General features: G+C 36.5%; 1 protein-coding gene across 19 annotated transcripts in view; it reads right to left on the bottom strand.

Moving 5' to 3' along the window:
- Positions 1-18,248, bottom strand: part of LCORL (ligand dependent nuclear receptor corepressor like) — a 154,696-nt gene that overhangs the window by 125,789 nt on the left and 10,659 nt on the right. Inside the window, exon 2 of one of the 19 annotated variants that reach the window (XM_077881363.1) lies at positions 17,497-17,657. The exons of the other annotated variants lie outside the window; for them this stretch is intronic. The gene's annotated coding sequence lies outside the window, so the exon portion shown is untranslated. The remainder of the gene's footprint in view (positions 1-17,496; positions 17,658-18,248) is intronic. 19 annotated transcript variants of the gene reach the window in all.

Here is an 18,248-nt window from a genome sequence, read left to right as displayed (position 1 = left end):
CTGCTGTCCAATTCAGGAACAGATTTTAGTATTTTTATTTAGTTTTAATTGATTTAAATTAAAAAATAAATTCCTAGAATTGAAAAAGTATGGCAAAAAATAAAGAATGTGATGAAAGGGCAAATATAAAAGGCTGGTGAGATGAGCACAACGCAGATTCTGAAAGGCCTAGTGCATTTTGCCTAGTTAATTTTTATCTTGAAAGTCATAATGAGCCATGCTAGGCCTGTAGGTAGTCAAGAGGCAGGATTAGCTTTACATTCAGAAAAGATCACTCAAGCGGCAAGGGGCATATAGACTAAATGGGAAAAGAACAAAGACAGATGGCTAGAAAACTTGCAGAAATACAGCGAAGAAAAAACAAGAACCTAAGTTTAGGCAGCAGTTTACCTAAGAGAAAGAGGAAAGTTTTGAGTGATATAATACAATTAAGTAGAAATAATAATAATTAAATGGTGACACAGCTTCATTATCTTAAGGTGGAAATTAAGAGGAATAAAGGTTTCTAGCTTGAGAAATTGAGTGAATAAAACATTCACTGGGACAGAAAAGCCACGAAACGGTTCTGTTTTGTTTTTGTTTTACATAATTGGTAGATATGGAAAGAATTCACTTTTGGATATGTTTACTTGGATACGTGAGCATAAATCAAACAAAAACATCCAGAGGTAGAAACATAGATTTAGAGGTCATGAGTACATAGATGTAAGATAGGAGTCCCATTTTCTAATCAATTAAAATAGACTTTTCTCAAGTATCAGAATTTTTAAAAATTTAATTACCACTTAAAAGCTTTTCCCTATGTAATTGCTAATACAGTAATGTTATTATTGTTTTTTTACTACAAATGTTCGGTATTTCAGTACACAATAGACAAAAAATCAATATACCATCTGGTACCACGCTATCCCCCTGACCTCCCCCCATCCCTGCCAACTCTCAAGCTCTAAAAATGCCACATTATATCCCACCTGAGACATGCACACAAAGCTGTTCCTTCAACCTACAATACACTCCAACCCCCAGTCTTACTCCTAAAACAGGTCTCGGTACCTCCTACTAATTCTTAAAATCTTGGTATTAAGAATCACTAAAACCATAAAGCTCCTAGAAGAAAACATACAGAAAATATTCCTTGACATTAGTCTTGGCAATGATTTTTTTTCTTTTATATGATACCAAAAGCACTGGCCACAAAAGTATAAGTAGCCATTTGGAACTATATCAAACTAAAAAGCTTTTGCACAGGAAAGGAAATAACCAACAAAATAAAAAAGCAACCTACAAAAAAGTATTTACAAATCAAGTGGTCCAGTTTCATATGATAAGGAGTTAACATATAAAATATATAAAGAATTCACACAATTGAGCAGCAAAAAACAATCTAATTAAAAAGAGGCAGGGGAACTGAACAGACATTTTTCCAAAGACATACAAATGGCCAATAGGTACATGAAAAGGTACTGACCATCACAAACCGGGGAGATGCATATCAAAACTGCAATGAGCTATCATCTTACACCTGTTAGGATTGCTGTAATCAAAAAGATAAGAAATAAAAGATAAGAGATAACAAGTGCTGGTGAGGATGTGGAGAAAAGGAAACCCTTGTGCACTAGTGCTGGAAATGTAAAGTGGTGCAGCCACTATAGAAAACAGTATAGAAAAAAAAAAAAAGAAAACATTAAAAATGGAATGCCCATATACCCAGCAATTTCACTTATGAGTATACATCTGAAGGTAACAAAATCACCGTCTTGAAGAGGTATCTGCCCCTCCCTACTTCACTGCAGTATTATTTATAATAGCTAAGACATAGAAACAACTTAAATGTCCAACAACGAATGAATGGATAAAGAAGATATGGTATATACAGAAAACAGAATTATCATTCAGCCATGAGAAAGAAACCTTGCCATTTATAACAATATGGATGAAGCTAGAAGACCTCCTGCTAAATGAAATTAGCCAGACAGAGAAAGACAAATCTGTATGATCTGATCTCACTTTTATGTGGAATCTTAAAAAAAAAAAAAAAAAAAAAAAGAAAAAGAAAAGAAAAGAAAAAAAAAAAGAAAAGTCAAACTCCTAGAAACAGCAGAATGGTGGTTACCAGGGGCCGGGGGTGGGGAGATGGAGAGACGCTGGTCAAGGAGAACAAGCCTTCAGTTATAAGATGAATAAGCTCTGGGGATCTAATTAAGAGCACAGTAATACTGTGTTGTGTACTTGAAATTCGCTAAGAGCAGGTTTTAAGCTTTTACATCATATATACACGAAAAAGGTAACTATGTGAGGTAATGGTGTGTTAACTCTATTATGGTAATTACTGCACAAAGGGTACATATGTCAAATCATCACATTGTATGGTTTAAAATATACAATTTTATTTGCCAATTATACCTCAGTAAAGCTGGGAAAAACACTGCCTCAATTTAAAGCTTTGTCTAATCTAATCTAGCTTTAGACTACAGTAGACCCATTGTTTCATGTTTCATATTATATAATACCTGTATTATTCTCTTTGGAGCACTTATCACAATTCTAATTAATTGTGTGTAATTTTTAAAACGTCTCTTCCCAAGTAATCAATTATTCATTTGGCAAATATTTACACACCTACCAGGCGTTCTAGAAGCTGGGGTACATCAGTAAGAAGAGACAAGTATTCTCCCCTCAACTCAAACTGGGAGAAGGGGAGTAAGAGGAAGAAAAATTCACATAAATAAATATTTAATATTTTTATTTGATAGGGACACCCAGGTGGCTCAGTGGTTGAGCACCACCTTTGGCCCAGGGCCTGATTCTGGAGACCTGGGATTGAGTCCCACGTTGGGCTCCCTGCAAGGAGCCTGCTTCTCCCTCTCCCTTTGTCTCTGCCTCTCTCTCTCTCTGTGAGCGTGTCTCTCATGAATAAATAAATAAAATCTTAAAAAAAAATTTATTTGATAAATACCATGAAAATTTTATAAGCTCCAAGAAGTAAAGTATCATGTCATCTTGCTTGTTATGCTAGCCCTAGTGTCTAGCCCACACAGGGCACTCAAATATTGTTGAACAAATGTTTGAGGAAAAAATTTAACTCTGAGACCAAAGACATTAATCCTCAAAAGAACTTTTAGAACACAGCCCAATTATAAGTTAAAAACTACCTGTCCTTATTATCTTTACATTAAGTCTCTTTCTGAAATACACAGCCATTTATTTATTTATTTATATCCTATCTTGTTCTAAGAAGAAAGACCCATATTTAGTGCTTTTTCTACTTCTTAGAACCTAAGATACGAGTTTCAATGTAACCACTGCCTCTTTCTTAAGCTGTCTTATGATTCTGGTCTTTCTGTAAGCATATAACTTAAGAGTTGTGATCCCTCTATTAATAAACATGTCTCTATTACAAGGTCTTGAAGTCTCCCTAATTCCCAAACATGAGCATATGATTGGAACTACTGGTATCTACTAATATCAAGGATGCTGCCAAATATCCTACAATGCATAGGACAAAACTCCACACAAGGAATTTTCCAGCCCAAAATGTCAATAGTGCCAAGGTTGTTTCAAAACTCAGGGTTAGGCAAATTTGGTAAATATGTCTGAATACACACTAAAAGAGAAAACCTCAAAAAAAAAAAAAAAAAGAGAGAGAGAAAAACTCAAAGAATATCTTAACTATCCACTTCTTTCTGATTTACATTCATGCAGCAAGTGTAAATCAAAGTAGTCACGAAGAACTACAGAGGAATAAACATATATATACAAAATAAATGGTTACACTGTACAAGACTTAAACACAGTTGATTTGATACTACAATAAAAATTATTTCTCTGAATTTAAATGCTTGTTAGTTATTGCTGTAAAAACTGATCTCATCCTCTCATTAAAACTATTAGCATTCCCTGACTTTTTTATATCAGAGTCTGTTTTGCTCTCTCATAAGTATAGGATGATAATGGATATGGAGTTAAAATCCAGGCTGGAGCCCCATATTTCCCATCTTATCAGCTATATGGTCTTGGACAAACGACCTAACTTACCTAAATCATGAATCTTTCTTCTGTAAGACTGGAATGTTATCAATATTTCATATGTTGATTTACTTATTATAATCACTTAATAACTCATATATCCCAGATACAGAGTCCATTTCTATAGAATTTTTAGTGAAACGTAAAGCAATAAACAAAAGGTAAACACTATTCACAAACCAGAAATACACACAGGTATCTGAACTAGACTTTATTCCTACCAGAGTATATATGGACAAACTCAGGAAATACATTCTGATCACCCTGTGTCCATAGTTTTTCCTTTTATCTTTTACTGTTTGTAAATTATTTTTATAGAGGTATAATACTAGAATATTCATGATCTATAGCAGTGATGATGTCTGACTGTAAACAAGACTAATAAGGAAACTAGATTTATGCACAAATGAAAAGATAAAATATGGGGCAATAATATGCTCTAGGAAGAAATTTATATTAATTTAAATAAGGTTGGGGAGTATTTAAAATAATCCAGCACAGAAAAATTCAATGTGCAACTTTTACAAAAGACACCTTAGTACATAAAATACATCTGACTCTTACTTTGAAATCATTTGTAGAAAGTAGATTATCTTTAAAGAAGAGAAAAATATATACATCCAGGATGAAGGAAATGGAATGGAACACAGGCAAACAATAGATGGGAATTTCAATTTCATCTGTCACATTTTATTCCTTTAAGATGGAAGGCACGTGGATATACATAATATTATACTCTATAAATTTTCTGGAGGCCTGATACAGTTCATAACTGAAAAAAATTTTATAATTCCAAACAGTGAAACTTTGTTAAAGATTCACCTCTATTGAGCATTATTCAGCAATACAGAAAATGTGAAGTTTACTGGAGTATCTCTCTGATTACTAATGCTCTTATAATAGGTATCAGAATCGTTATCCTAATCAACTTTCATCATTTAAAAGAGCATAAGACTTTATTAATTCTACTTAAAACTCTCTAATTGATCCCTACTCCTTACAGGATGAATTACAGATGTCCTAAAAGAGCATATAGGGCCTCTCTGGTCTACTCTCTGCCTATGGTCCCACCTCATTTTATATAACTTCATCATAATTAAATTACAAATTTACACATCTGAGCTTTTTGCACATGTTGTATATCTGAAATCCTTTCCCCCTATCATCTTTGTTCATCTATCAAGTATCCTGTCTTCCAAACTAACCTAAAACATTTCCTTTCAGCTTTACAACTAGCTGAGTAACCATATTAAGCAGCAGTTTATGTGTAGAACAGAGCTGTATCCAAGGACTGTCTAAATGGTACCACACAGTCTTTTCCAATCTTATTTGTCAGAATTTATTTTCGTCAGCACCACATTCTCCAAGTATGTTCATAGCCTAATTTGAGACATTTCTGTCTTTTTCTTCTCGTCGTTGTTGTTGAGGAAGGGAGCTAGAATATTTATTAGTCCCTTGACAATAGGGACAACTTTACCGCCTTTGTTGTATTATCCCCAGGATCTGTCATAGTGATTCATCTAATAAAATGTAGTTGAGGGGAACCTGAGTGGCTCAGTTGGTTAAGTGTCCAGCTCTTGATCTCAGCTCAGGTCTTGATCTCAGGGTTGTGAGTTCAAGGCCCATTTAAAAAATAATAATAATATTCTAGTTTTAAATTTCATGGACTCTAGGATTTGGCTAGAGGGAGAGAGGGACCATCTATACTTAACACTTTTTCAGTAAAGAGGTAGAAGAGATTTAAAATAGTAAGGTGGGGATCCCTGGGTGGCACAGCAGTTTGGCGCCTGCCTTTGGCCCAGGGCGCGATCCTGGAGACCCAGGATCGAATCCCACATCGGGCTCCCGGTGCTTGGGGCCTGCTTCTCCCTCTGCCTGTGTCTCTGCCTCTCTCTCTCTCTCTGTGTGACTATCATAAATAAATAAAAATTAAAAAAAATAAAATAGTAAGGTTATTAATATAAAAACAAGCATTTGTAGCAAATGACAGCACTTTAGGGAAGATGAAAACAGGTGACAAAGTCTTCAATTTTTCAAAAAACATTTTTGTTAAACTCCTAATAAACACTTGCCTTAAGGTCACAGTTTACTGGGGAAGAAGGCAAAGCAGCAGACACAATCTATAAATATTACATAAAATGTGTGAGATGAGCAAGACTAGAGAGCTGAACTCTAAGAGAAAGTGGGAGAAATAAAATAGTGGAAGGTATACTATCATTGTTATTCAATTAGAGGAGGGGAGAAATGAGTGTAAGAACATGATGGTTAAAGTGAAGATGATAATTTTAATATCAGAGAAGATAAATTCAAGATGAAAAGCAAATACTCTTACAAATGAAAGAAATGATATTCAGGTATAACATAAGTAACTTACAAAGGAAACCAGTTTTTAAGGGCCAAGAAACTCAAAAGCAAAATATACTATTAACTCTGGCTTATCTCAGCGGCTTGACTCTATTCGAATATAGTGACTTAATTCTGTAAAAATAAATAGGTTTTTAAGCCCAGAAGGGGAAGGCGGCAGGAAAGGAGAGTCTATATTTCTTGAAATCTCAGCTTACTTTTAATATAGTTTATCATTCATAAAATTGTCTTGGCTCCAAATGTCTTTCGGCTATTTCCAAAATTCAATACCACCCTCAAAGGACAAATATTACTTGCCACAAATGGGGTTATTAGATATGCCACAAGTGATAAAAGCATTTTCCAAAAATATTTTACGTAAATAGCTGTATGGCAGAACAAAAGTACAAAAGGGACAACACAGATGCCTGATGAGTTACAAATTTTTACATAACTTTTTAAAGGAACTGTATATCTAAAGAGAATAAAACAAAGGTAGAGAGTATTAATTATATTGTTCAATTTCCATTAGATTTATGTTTATTTTCTTAGCAATGGAAGAGCAAGTGTACTGAAAAAACTCATTTACTCAACAATTACTTAAGTACTCAGTGAGTGCTAAGAAGACAGGGAAAGAGAAAACATGTTTTTTTCTTTGCATGCAACACACACACATACTTTGAATGTGATGGAATATATAAACATAAATGTTTATGGTAGAGGAAGGTGAGCATGGTTATCAGTGCACAGAAAAGGGCACCAAATCCAAACCTGGAGAGGCTAAGAAGGCTTCTTGGGAAAAGTGAAGTCTAGTCAGCTAAGACGAGGTAAAAAATAACCTAGGAGTTGAACCAAAATTAAAAATGTATAATGTGGTGCACCTGGGTTGGCTCAGTCGGTTAAGCATCTGCCTTCAGCAAGGTCGTGATCCTGGGGTTGCAGGATCAAGCCCCCATGTTGCTTCTGGTTCCCTGCTCAGCAGGGTCTGCTTCTCCCTCTCTGCCACCCCCCCACTTGTGTTCTATTGCGTGCATGTGTGCGCATATACTTACTCTCCTTCTCTTTCAAATAAATTATTTTAAAAATGTATAATGTATAAGAATGTTAACTATTGTTTGCAATAATGTAGACTGGAAACAACACAATTATCCTTCAAAGTGAGAAGAGATGTTATACATATTTATGTACCAGAATATTATAAAGCAGTGAAAATGAATAAACTGTATCTGAAGGCAACCGCATGAATGAATCTCACAGATACAAAGTTGAGTTTCAGAAGCTAGACACAAAAGAATAATGCTATATAATTCCATTGAAACAGAGTTTCCCAAAACAGGCAAAAATAATCCATGGTATTAAATTGTGTCAGAATACTATCTACTATTTGGAGAGGAGGGTGAGATTAGTGATTGGGAGAGGATACGAGGGGACTTTTTGGGAAGGGGTTCTATTTCTTGATCTGGTGGTAGTTGTATGAATACATTCATTTTGTTCACTGAAATTTATAGTTTATATGCTTTTTTTCTATGTAGTTATACTTTTTAAAAAAGTTTATAAGAAGAAGCACTGAATAGCAGCTATTGGTAATCCAAAGAAGAAAACAAATATGCAAAAGCCCAGAGGTACAGTGTCTAGGAAACCCAAAATTGTTCAATGTGATTCCTCTGTAAAATGCTAACTATAATATCTATACTCAAAGTTATTCTCAAGGTTAAGGGATAGAATATACATAAAGCACCCACAGTATTAATTGGGGTTCAATAAATATTAGCTGGTATTATTTCTATACTACTATTACTGAGCTACTGATACAGCTGATTGATGATAGTGCCCAAGGTAGAATGACAAAAAGGGTAAGGTAGTGTAGAGGCAGCAGATTACGCTGGGCTTTCCAAGCCATGTTATGAATTTAGACTTTATCCTAAGGTTGGTAGGAAACCAGTTAAGCTTTTTACACAGAAAATCATATAATTTGAGTTTAGGAAAATTATGCATAGAAAGATATAAACCTTTAAAAGAAAAAAAGACATCAAGAAGAGACTGTCAACAAATATTGCAGAGAGGTCCACTATAGAGAAAGGAACAATGAAAAAAAAATAACTGATTTGAAAACCAATATGCGGGGCAGCCTGGGTGGCTCAGCAGTTTAGCGCTGCCTTCAGCCCAGGGTGTGATCCTGGAGTTCTGAGATTGAGTCCCACGTTGGGCTCCCTGCATGGAGCCTGCTTCTCTGCCTGTGTCTCTGCCTCTCTCTGTGTCTCTCATGAATAAATAAAATCTTAAAAAAAATAAAAAAAAAAGAAATCAATATGCAACAATCTGTACCACATACAGTTGACACCTTGAATAAAAGGTACCCTAAACTTACAATTTACTACAAAAATCTTAGTTTAATATTTTTTTATAATTGTATAATTGTATAATTTTTATATAATTGTAACTTTAAGCACACATATGACAACAGGATCTCCTGTTCAATTGTTCATTAAAATTAAACTAAAAATACTTATTTTTTTAAGTCTCCTGGAATTATCACCATTATTATCACTAAAGACAAATTATACACATAGATGAATATCTATATATACCTAGTTATCTATATCTATATACATCTGTGTGTGTATATATATATCCCTATCCATCTATATCTAATAAAGTTCATATTTTCTGAGCTATAATTTGCTATGGTTCTTTTAATAAACATCCAAGACATAAGTAACAAATTAGCATGAGGGCTGACATAACACTAATGTGAAAAACTTTAATGTTATTATTATTTCAACAACAATCAAGTAAGATGAGTGCTCTGAGGGATTTTGACACATCAGCTATACCACTGTTAATTCAGTGGCTCTATAAGATTAAAAAAGATGAAATGCTCTTCAGCACATGTAATGAACCTATTAATAAGCAGTATTCTCTTTGGTTTGCTTGATGTATAGAAAATGTCAGACAGATCTAAGACATAAGCAGCAATGGTTTCTTACTGGTTTTAGAGGTATTCAAAAAACAGAGGACAAAGATGGAAGAGAAGGAGAAAGAAGATAGAGTATGTGAGAAAGAAAAAATAGAGAAAGAGTAAACTTCTGGGGTCTAAACCCATTTTTTTGGGGGGGCTCATAACCAAAGCATATACAACCAAAAACAAGCAGTAAGAGGTCATAAATGTCCTATTTTCCACAACTCTTACATAAATCCACAATTACTTGCAACAAAATGTGTGAGCTGGGTTTTTCACATTGGAAGAAATGGGTTACAGCCATTCAGACAACCAATATATAAAATGTTTTGTTCTGAATAAAATTTTAATATTAGGGATGCCTGGGGTGGCACGGTTGGTTAAGCATCTGACTCTTGATTTCAGCTTGGGTTATGATCTCATGGTAGTGAGAGGCTCCGCACTCAGCGTGGAGTCGGCTTGGGATTCTCTCGCCTTCTCCTTCTGCCCCTCCTGCTTGTTCTCTCTCTCAGGTAGATAAATAAATTTTTAAAGAAATTTTTCTTTAATATTAAAAATCAGGCCAGAATTTGTAATACCGCTAAAGCTGGGTCGCAGAAATATGGAAATTCATTATGCTTTCTTCTACTTTTGTACATAGTTAAAACTTCCCATAATGATTTTTATAAATTATGCCCAAGTTTTCAAATATTCTCTTAGGAAGGCTCCTTTTGATTTCCCCCAAAGAATGAGTAATCATGGTTTGCATAGGGTTAGTCTAAAACAAAGAATTTTAACAGTGAATTCATTGAATGGAATGTGGAAAGTGGCATTCCTGTAACCCTCCAAACTTAAAAGAAAGTTAACAATAATGTCAGTTAAATTTTAATTAAATATCAAGATAAGGGCTAATTTCTTAGGACAATATTTTAAAAACCAATATAACTATTCACATTCTGGCCTCAAACCAATTTTTATACTCTATGGTTTCTGCCACATTGCAAGCCTCAGGGATGCTATAATAATTTTTGGGAAAACAAAAACAAAACAGAGGGAAATCAAGAATTCAGTTTTAAGGGCACCCAGGTGGCTCAACTGGTTGAGCATCTGACTCTTGATTTCAGCTCAGGTCATAATCTCAGAGTTGAGGGATCAAGCCCTGCATTGGATTCTAAGCTAGGCTGGGAGTCTGCTTGAGAGTCTCTCTCCCTCTTCCTCTGCCCCTCCCCCCCGTTGGCACATGTTGGCTCTCATTCTCTCTCTCTAGAATAAATCTTAAAAAAAAAAGTTCAGGGGTGCCTGGGTGGCTCAGTCAGTTAAACGTCTGCCTTCAGCTGAGGTCATGATCTCAGGGTCCTAGGATCAAGCCCTCCCTGAGCAGGGAGTCTGTTTCTCCCTCTCCCTCTCCTGCTGCCCCTGCTGTTTGTTCTTCCTCCGTTAAATAAATAAATAGTTTTTAAAAGTTCAGTTTTAGATATGTTACATTTAGGTTATCTGAAAGATACACAAGTAAGTGAAGAAAGATCAAGTAAATCAAATATTAAGATAGATCAGTAACTGGGAGGACACAGAGAAGATGAAGGTAAAAGAAGTGTTTGGGATTTTGTTTAAAGATGGAATCATTAGGGACACCTGGGTGGCTCAGTGGTTGAGCCTTTGCCTCAGGGAGTGATCCTGGAGTCTGGGGATCGCATCCCGCCTCAGGCTCTTTGCATGGAGCCTGCTTCTCCCTCTGCCTGTGTCTCCGTCCCCATGGCTCCCTCTCTCCTGTCATGAATAAATCAATAAAATCTTTTAAAAAAAGACGGAATCATTATATATCACAGCTATGCGGTCTAAAACCTACAGTGAACCACATTACACTCTAGCAACTTTGACACAATTAGGGAAAACTGATTTGAGACAGTCTTTCCAAATTACTTCTTGTTGATTATAAAATTATTCACAAACAACATACAATTACAAAATAAAGTTAGTCTATCTAGGCTAAATTTTCCTGACAGATAATAAGGAATCAAATTTGGGAGGGAAAAAAGCAAAATACTACACACACAATAGTCAAGGTCTAAAGCCACCCCTGGACCTTCAAATGTTAAGAAAACAAGAATGCAGGGGGGCACCACACCATCCCTGCAGCCGATGCAGGAGCCTTTGAACTGTGAAATATGAAAAATATGCTGTTCTATATCCTCTCTTGTATAACTGTTTCACAATCCAAGTAGGCCTCCTAAAAGAAGCTCAAAAATGATTTTTTCTATTCTTCCTTTTTCTGTATGCTCATAGCTCATCAATATGTAAAATCTGTTGATTGCAATGCATTATATTTTTGAGTTTTTCCTTCTCTTCCATTGACTACTACTACTCTTATTTCAGATCCTTATAATTTCTTGGTTGGGCTATCTTGACATCCTCCTGGTTGATCTGCCTGTCCTGTTCCTGTATTACTCTACTGGTAATCTTATAAAACCACAAAGGAAACTATGTCACTTCCATGCTTAAAACCCATCAATGGTTTTCCACTACCTGTCAGTTATTTAATGGGGATGATAAAAATATTTCCTACTTATATAACTCATGAAAATCAAATGAGCTTGAGTGTAAACATTCAATGCCTAACCCAAAGTAAATAATTAAAAATAACAATAATTACTATTATATTCCACTTACAAGTTTCTTCATGGTTCATCTTCTCTTTCTCTTTTCTCATGTCCCACAATCATCCTGTGGCCATTCTTGGACCCATATAAGGAAACCTGATCACTCTCTTGCTTTGTATCACAATGTTAATATTGTATATGCTTTAATTACAGCATTTACCATAGTAAAACCTCGTGTAACCTACAGGACTGTGCTTCATGAAAACAATCTAATGCATGAGTCCCCTAACACAATGCCTGACCCCATAAACACTTACTTAAAAAAAAATTATGAGATGCACAAAAGAACATAGCAGATGACCATGCTTCCTTCAATATTGAAAATCCTATTATATTTTATATAAAATAAAGGGGCAATTTTTGAATGGGTCTAAAGAATGAAAGGGTCAGCAAAAACTCATTCTGTGACAGAAGATAAAAGGATCTGTGGGGTCAGACTGATGAGAAGAGTGAAGATAAATAAGATGACTTAGTAAGATAAGTTACATAAGTAAGCTAATACATACTCATAGGGATATTCTATCCCATTTATAAGTTGTACCAATGCCAGAATGGAAATATTAAAAGGTCAAATAATAAAGCAAAGGAGAAAAAAAAATAGGTAATGATTAGACTGATGCCATAATGTTAGTGTGTTTAAAAAAAAAAATTTTGCCAGGGTACTACTTTCCTATACTCTAAATGGGTATAGGGAAGAAACAAAGGGGAATTAAAATGATATATTGTCATTAGCTCTTCCTTCTACTTGATAATTTGCCATTCTTTGGAAAAGTTAAAAAGAGATGGAAAGGAAATGGCCATCATTCTTGGAATTGGGGTAGACAGAAATTTTATATCCAGACTAAAAACACTGACAATCTTTGGGAAATAATATCCTTGCCCATAATTCCATGTTCTTACCACCCGCCATTCCCAACAGATGACCAAGAAAGAAATCTAGATGTATTACTTCTGGTTAATCCGCCTTAACAGAACCCTTAACTCAGATATGTGTGTTTAAATAATAGAAGACCCTATTTTCTTTAATTTCTCACCAAGAACAAAGGGCTGAAGTAGTTTAAATCCAGAATAATTTTCCCTACCATTGAAACACAGGGTTCTGAAATGCAACAGAGAACAGCACCATTTTACTAAAGCTTTAGACACAACTATCTGATTAAGGGGGATCAGACTTGTTAATTTCTTCACCAGGATTGACTAAGAGAGTCATATAGACCGGGATGTGAATGCCACCCGCGGATTTCCTCCACGGAAAGTCTTAGGCAGCCTCTCTCAGACTCGGTTTTCTACCCTGTAAAATGAAGATAAAAATTGTACTGTCTGTCACATGTGAAAATTAAATGTGATTAATACACATAGTGTATGAAACATGGGAGGCACTCAATTGATATTAGCTACCATGATTTCAAAGGGCAATTCTTGGGATCCCTGGGTGGCGCAGCGGTTTGGCGCCTGCCTTTGGCCCAGGGCGCGATCCCGGAGACCCGGGATCGAATCCCACATCGGGCTCCCGGTGCATGGAGCCTGCTTCTCCCTCTGCCTGTGTCTCTGCCTCTCTCTCTCTCTCACTGTGTGCCTATCATAAATAAATTTAAAAAAATTATTTAAAAAACAAAAAAAAACAAAAAAAAACAAAGGGCAATTCTTAGTGCTGAAAGACCTGTAAGACAATCTATACATTACTAACTACGTGGTTTTAAGAGCTGAGGGTGATTAATCCAAGAGAATGTAATATTTCAGTTCATAACACTGCTTTTAAATACTTTTACTTTGTAATAATTTTATGTATTTATTTATTTTGAATATTTATTTGTATGAGAGAGAAACAGCATGAGCAGGGGGAAGCACAGAGGAATAAGCAGGGAACCTGACACAGGGCTGGATCCCAGGACCCTGAGATCATGATCTGAGCCAAAGTCAGATGTTTAACCAACTGAGCCACCCAGGGGCTCCTGTAACAATTTTGGATTTATAGACAATGTTTTAAGTACAGTAAAAACTTTTATTTTCCCTATTTGAGAGTAAATGACCTATATCATGTCCCATCACCCTTAAATTCTTTAACAGGTAATTCCTACAAAAGCATTCTCTTAGGATACAACCATTAAAATCAGTAAATTAAAAATAATATATTACGTATTATATTTCTAATCTATATATAATGAAAGCCATGAGTTCACACCCGTATTTCATTTCCAGTCCAACACTACAAAGAGCATTCTAGTTTTCTCCTACTCCATTCCTGTAACTCTCCTTTCAGACCATGAGAGGCCTGGCTCCCATTATCTTTAATATTTATTTTTTTGACCAGTCTCCCTCTATGTAACCAATCTCCCATTGTGGCTCTCTCCCCCTCCCTACAGAGACACTTCCCTCACCTTTCTCTGCCCCAATGCCTCCTCCATGTATATAATTTCCTCATTTTATTCAAGTCCCTATTCCTCATGCCTGGCACGCCTCCTACAAGAATATCTTCCTCCACCTGCTCAGGCGCAAACATCCTACCTATACTGAGATGACCCTCTATTGGGATGCCTTCCTCTCCCCACCCTCGGGCTCTGACGTCTTATACTGGGATGCCTCTGCGCATCAACTCCCTCCTCACTCAGCCTGACTCAATACACCCACACCAGACTACCTTCCTACACGGATGTCTTTCTTTCCCATCCCACCTCCAAGTAGATGCCCTCTTTATCCTCTTACCCTGTTAAAGCCTGGACACCTCTTACTAGGAACAACCAACCTCCCTCACTAGGTCTACTATCCTTCACAGACCGCCTGCTCAGGCGCTGACAATTCGCACCAGTGTGCCCTTCTAGGCAGATTACTCCTCACCTCTTGAAAACCTATCAACCCACATGGAAACCCTCCTCACATATACCATCCACATATACCATCCAGTGTAGATATGTACCCTTGCTTGGTCCCACCTGATGGTTTTAGTACTGAACTGTTCAGAAAGGGGAAGACAGAGAGAATAAGGAAGAATTGATAACATTTTAAGGAAAGAGATACCAGTGAATAAACTGCCTAAGCACCCATAATCAGAGCTGATTAAAAGCATAATTTATCAAAGTATCTGCTTTTTCCACTTAAATAGTGCTCTATTCTTTCTAAATTTAAAAAGTTACTAGATGAAGAAGTTAGTGTTGTCCTTCTTTTCTCACCAAACATGAATTTTGTTTAAGTATCTTACACAGGTCTATAGAAAAACTAGTTCATTAAAAAAGAGAAAGTTTGGGACGCCCGGGTGGCCCAGCGGTTTGGCGCCTGCCTTTGGCTCAGGGGGTGACCCCGGGATCAAGTCCTGCGTCGGGTTCCCCGCAGGGAGCCTGCTTCTCCCCCTGCCTGTGTCTCTGCCTCTCTCTCTCTCTGTGTCTCTCATGAGTAAATAAATAAAATCTTAAAAAAAAAAAAAGTTTAAGAAATATGGTTGTTTCAAACACAAGAATTAAATATTTTAAAAAATATCCAGAATATGTAAATTTGACTTGTTTTCAGTACAATAACAGTTGAACTGTTTCCAGTACACTTATCTCCAGGTGTAACTTGGCAAAAAAAGTAACCTGGATTGTCGGAGGAATAACACCTTTTCCTTGCCCCTTGTTTGTTTCTATGAGCAAGGATGCTTTGCAAGCACAATACGAGCCTCTCTTCACCCCTAGGGAAGTGAACTAACTGCCTGATCTGATTGGTGATTTTGTAAAGAAGAAATGAGTAGACAGGGCTCAGTTCTGCTTCTATTCCCCCTGGGAATGAGCTACTGGGAAAACATACCTGCAGAGACCTCCTGTTTTGCTCTGCTTCCCTAGTATGCCTAGGCCTGGGTGGATAAGTTGGCCTATGCCAGGCCATGTGACTCCCACCACCCTACTCTTCTAACCTGGCCTCAACAGCAGTAGAGGTGGTATTTTGGCTTCCATCTCTCTCCTTATTTTTTGAAGTTGTTCAAGGCCCAGGCAGAAAAGAAGGATGCCATTTCCGAGTACTTCAGCAATCCAACATCTTAATTAATATATTGAAGTGGAGATTGCTCATTTTCCCAGTTTGGACTTAAAAGGGCTGCTTCAATTTGAGTTTCTCAAAACTATTACAAACAAAAACCCTCAAACCTGAAACCAGCAGATGTTCAAAATGAACACAAGCCAATTTATCTGATCATGCTTATTACCCGTTTAAAAAAAAAAAAACAACAAACTTCAAGACTTCAAGACTCTGTTTCTTCCTTATAGAGGCCATAATTTATACTTCCCATCCTACTCCCTACTCCCACCCTATATTCCAATTGACACAAGAGTGCTGAATATTTTCAGAATATATCATTATTTAGGCTTCTATGCTTTTGCTTACATGATCCCTCTGCCTCTTCCCTCCACCCTACTCTCCCACTGGATCATTTAACTTAGGAATAAGTGAACTATGGTCTGTAGGCCACATCTGGCTATTTTTGTAAATAATTTTTTATTGGAATACAGCCATGCTCATTCATTTATATATTGTTTTTGCACTGTAACAGTAAAGTTAAGTAGCTGCAACAGAGACCATATAATCCACAAAGCCTAGGATATTTATTACCCAGCCCTTTACAAAAAAGCTTCTGTACAGCACAAGGAAACTCATCAACAAAACAAAAATGCAACCTACTGAATGCGAGAAGATATTTTCAAATGATTTATCTGATAAGAGGTTAATATCCAAAATATATAAAGAACATATATAACTCAACACCAAATAAAATCCAATTAAAAATAGGCAGATTACCTGAATAAAGATTTTTCCAAAGTAGATCTACAGATGGCCAACAGACACATGAAAAGATGTTCAACATCATTAATCATCAAGGGAATGCAAATCAAACCACAATGAGATATTACTTCACACCAGTCAGAATGGCTAGTATCAAAAAGACAAGAAATAAGTATTGGAGAGGATGTAAAGTAAAAGGAATGCTTGTGCACGACTGGTGGGAACGTAAAGTAGTACAGCCACTGTGGAAAACAGTATGGAGGTTTCTCAAAAAACCAAAAACAGAAACATCATATGATCCAGTAATTCCACTACTGGGTATTTAGCCAAAGGAAACAAAAAAACTAATTCAAAAAGTTATATGCACCCCTATGTTTACCGCAGCATTATTTACAACACCCAGCCCAAGGATCCATTTATAGATGAATGAATAAAGATGTGAGATACACACACACACACAAGTATTACTCAGCCATAAAACAAAAATGAGATCTTGCCATTTGCAACAACACCGATAGGCATAGCGGGTATTACGCTATGTGAAATAAGTCAAGCAAAGAAAGACAAGTACCACATTATTTCACTTATGTGAGGAATGCAAAAAACAAAACAAATAAATAAAATAACAAAAACCTTCAAACTCTTAAATACAGAGAACAAATTGGTTATTGCCAGAGAAGAGGTGGTGTAAGGATGGGCAAGACAGGTAAAGGGGATTCAGAAGTATAAACTTCCAATTACAAAATGAATAAAATGGGGGCGGGGGGGAGGGAGGGAGGTTTGCACCTGGATGGCTCAGTTGGTTAAGTGTCTGCCTTTGACTCGGCTCTGGTCAGGATCCCAGGGTCCTGGGATTAAGCCCCATGAAGGGTTCTCTCCTCAGTGAGGGGCTTGCTTCTCCCTCTCCTTCCCGCTCCCCCTGCTTGTGTGCATGCAGCTCTCTTTCTCTGTCAAATAAATAAATAAAATCTTCTAAAAAAATTAAAAAATAAGTCAGGGGATGAAAAGTACAGCATAAGGAATAATAATAATAATAAAAAGCTTGCCAACTCCTGTTTTCAGTCAATCTTTTGAAGCCTCATCATTTCAGGTCCTTCAAATCAAAATTAATTGCTCCCTCTTCTGTCTTTCCATTATACCAACTCTAATACTCAACATCCCTGATAACTGTGAGTACTTTAAAAAAAGCAAAGTCTAAGCCCTATTCCTAGTGTATACAATAAGCTTTTCACCTACCTACAGTCCCCACCTCTCCCAACAATTTTCATTCTTAGGGGAAGTATTTTGAAAGAAGCTTCTGCCCTGTTCTCTACCCCTTATTCAGTTCTCCCAAGGGAAAGTGGAATGACTAATACTGGCAACATCCTGATAGCTGCTCCTAGTGGGATGAATTAATGTTTTAAAGGTCATTTTTCATGCATGGCCAAGCCTCCTCTCCCTCTGCCTAAATGGTCATACCTACCAATAAGCAAATCGCATGGTAAACTTAGAAGAGGTCTGCAGTGCCAGCTGCTCTATCTTTGACAGGTTGCTAAACT

The sequence above is a fragment of the Canis aureus genome, chromosome 2 (assembly GCF_053574225.1).
Source record: "Canis aureus isolate CA01 chromosome 2, VMU_Caureus_v.1.0, whole genome shotgun sequence".
In the NCBI taxonomy this organism is placed as follows: Eukaryota; Metazoa; Chordata; class Mammalia; order Carnivora; family Canidae; genus Canis; species Canis aureus.
The sequence above is the reverse complement of the archived record's forward strand: the minus strand, read 5'-3'. Positions and strand labels throughout refer to the sequence as shown.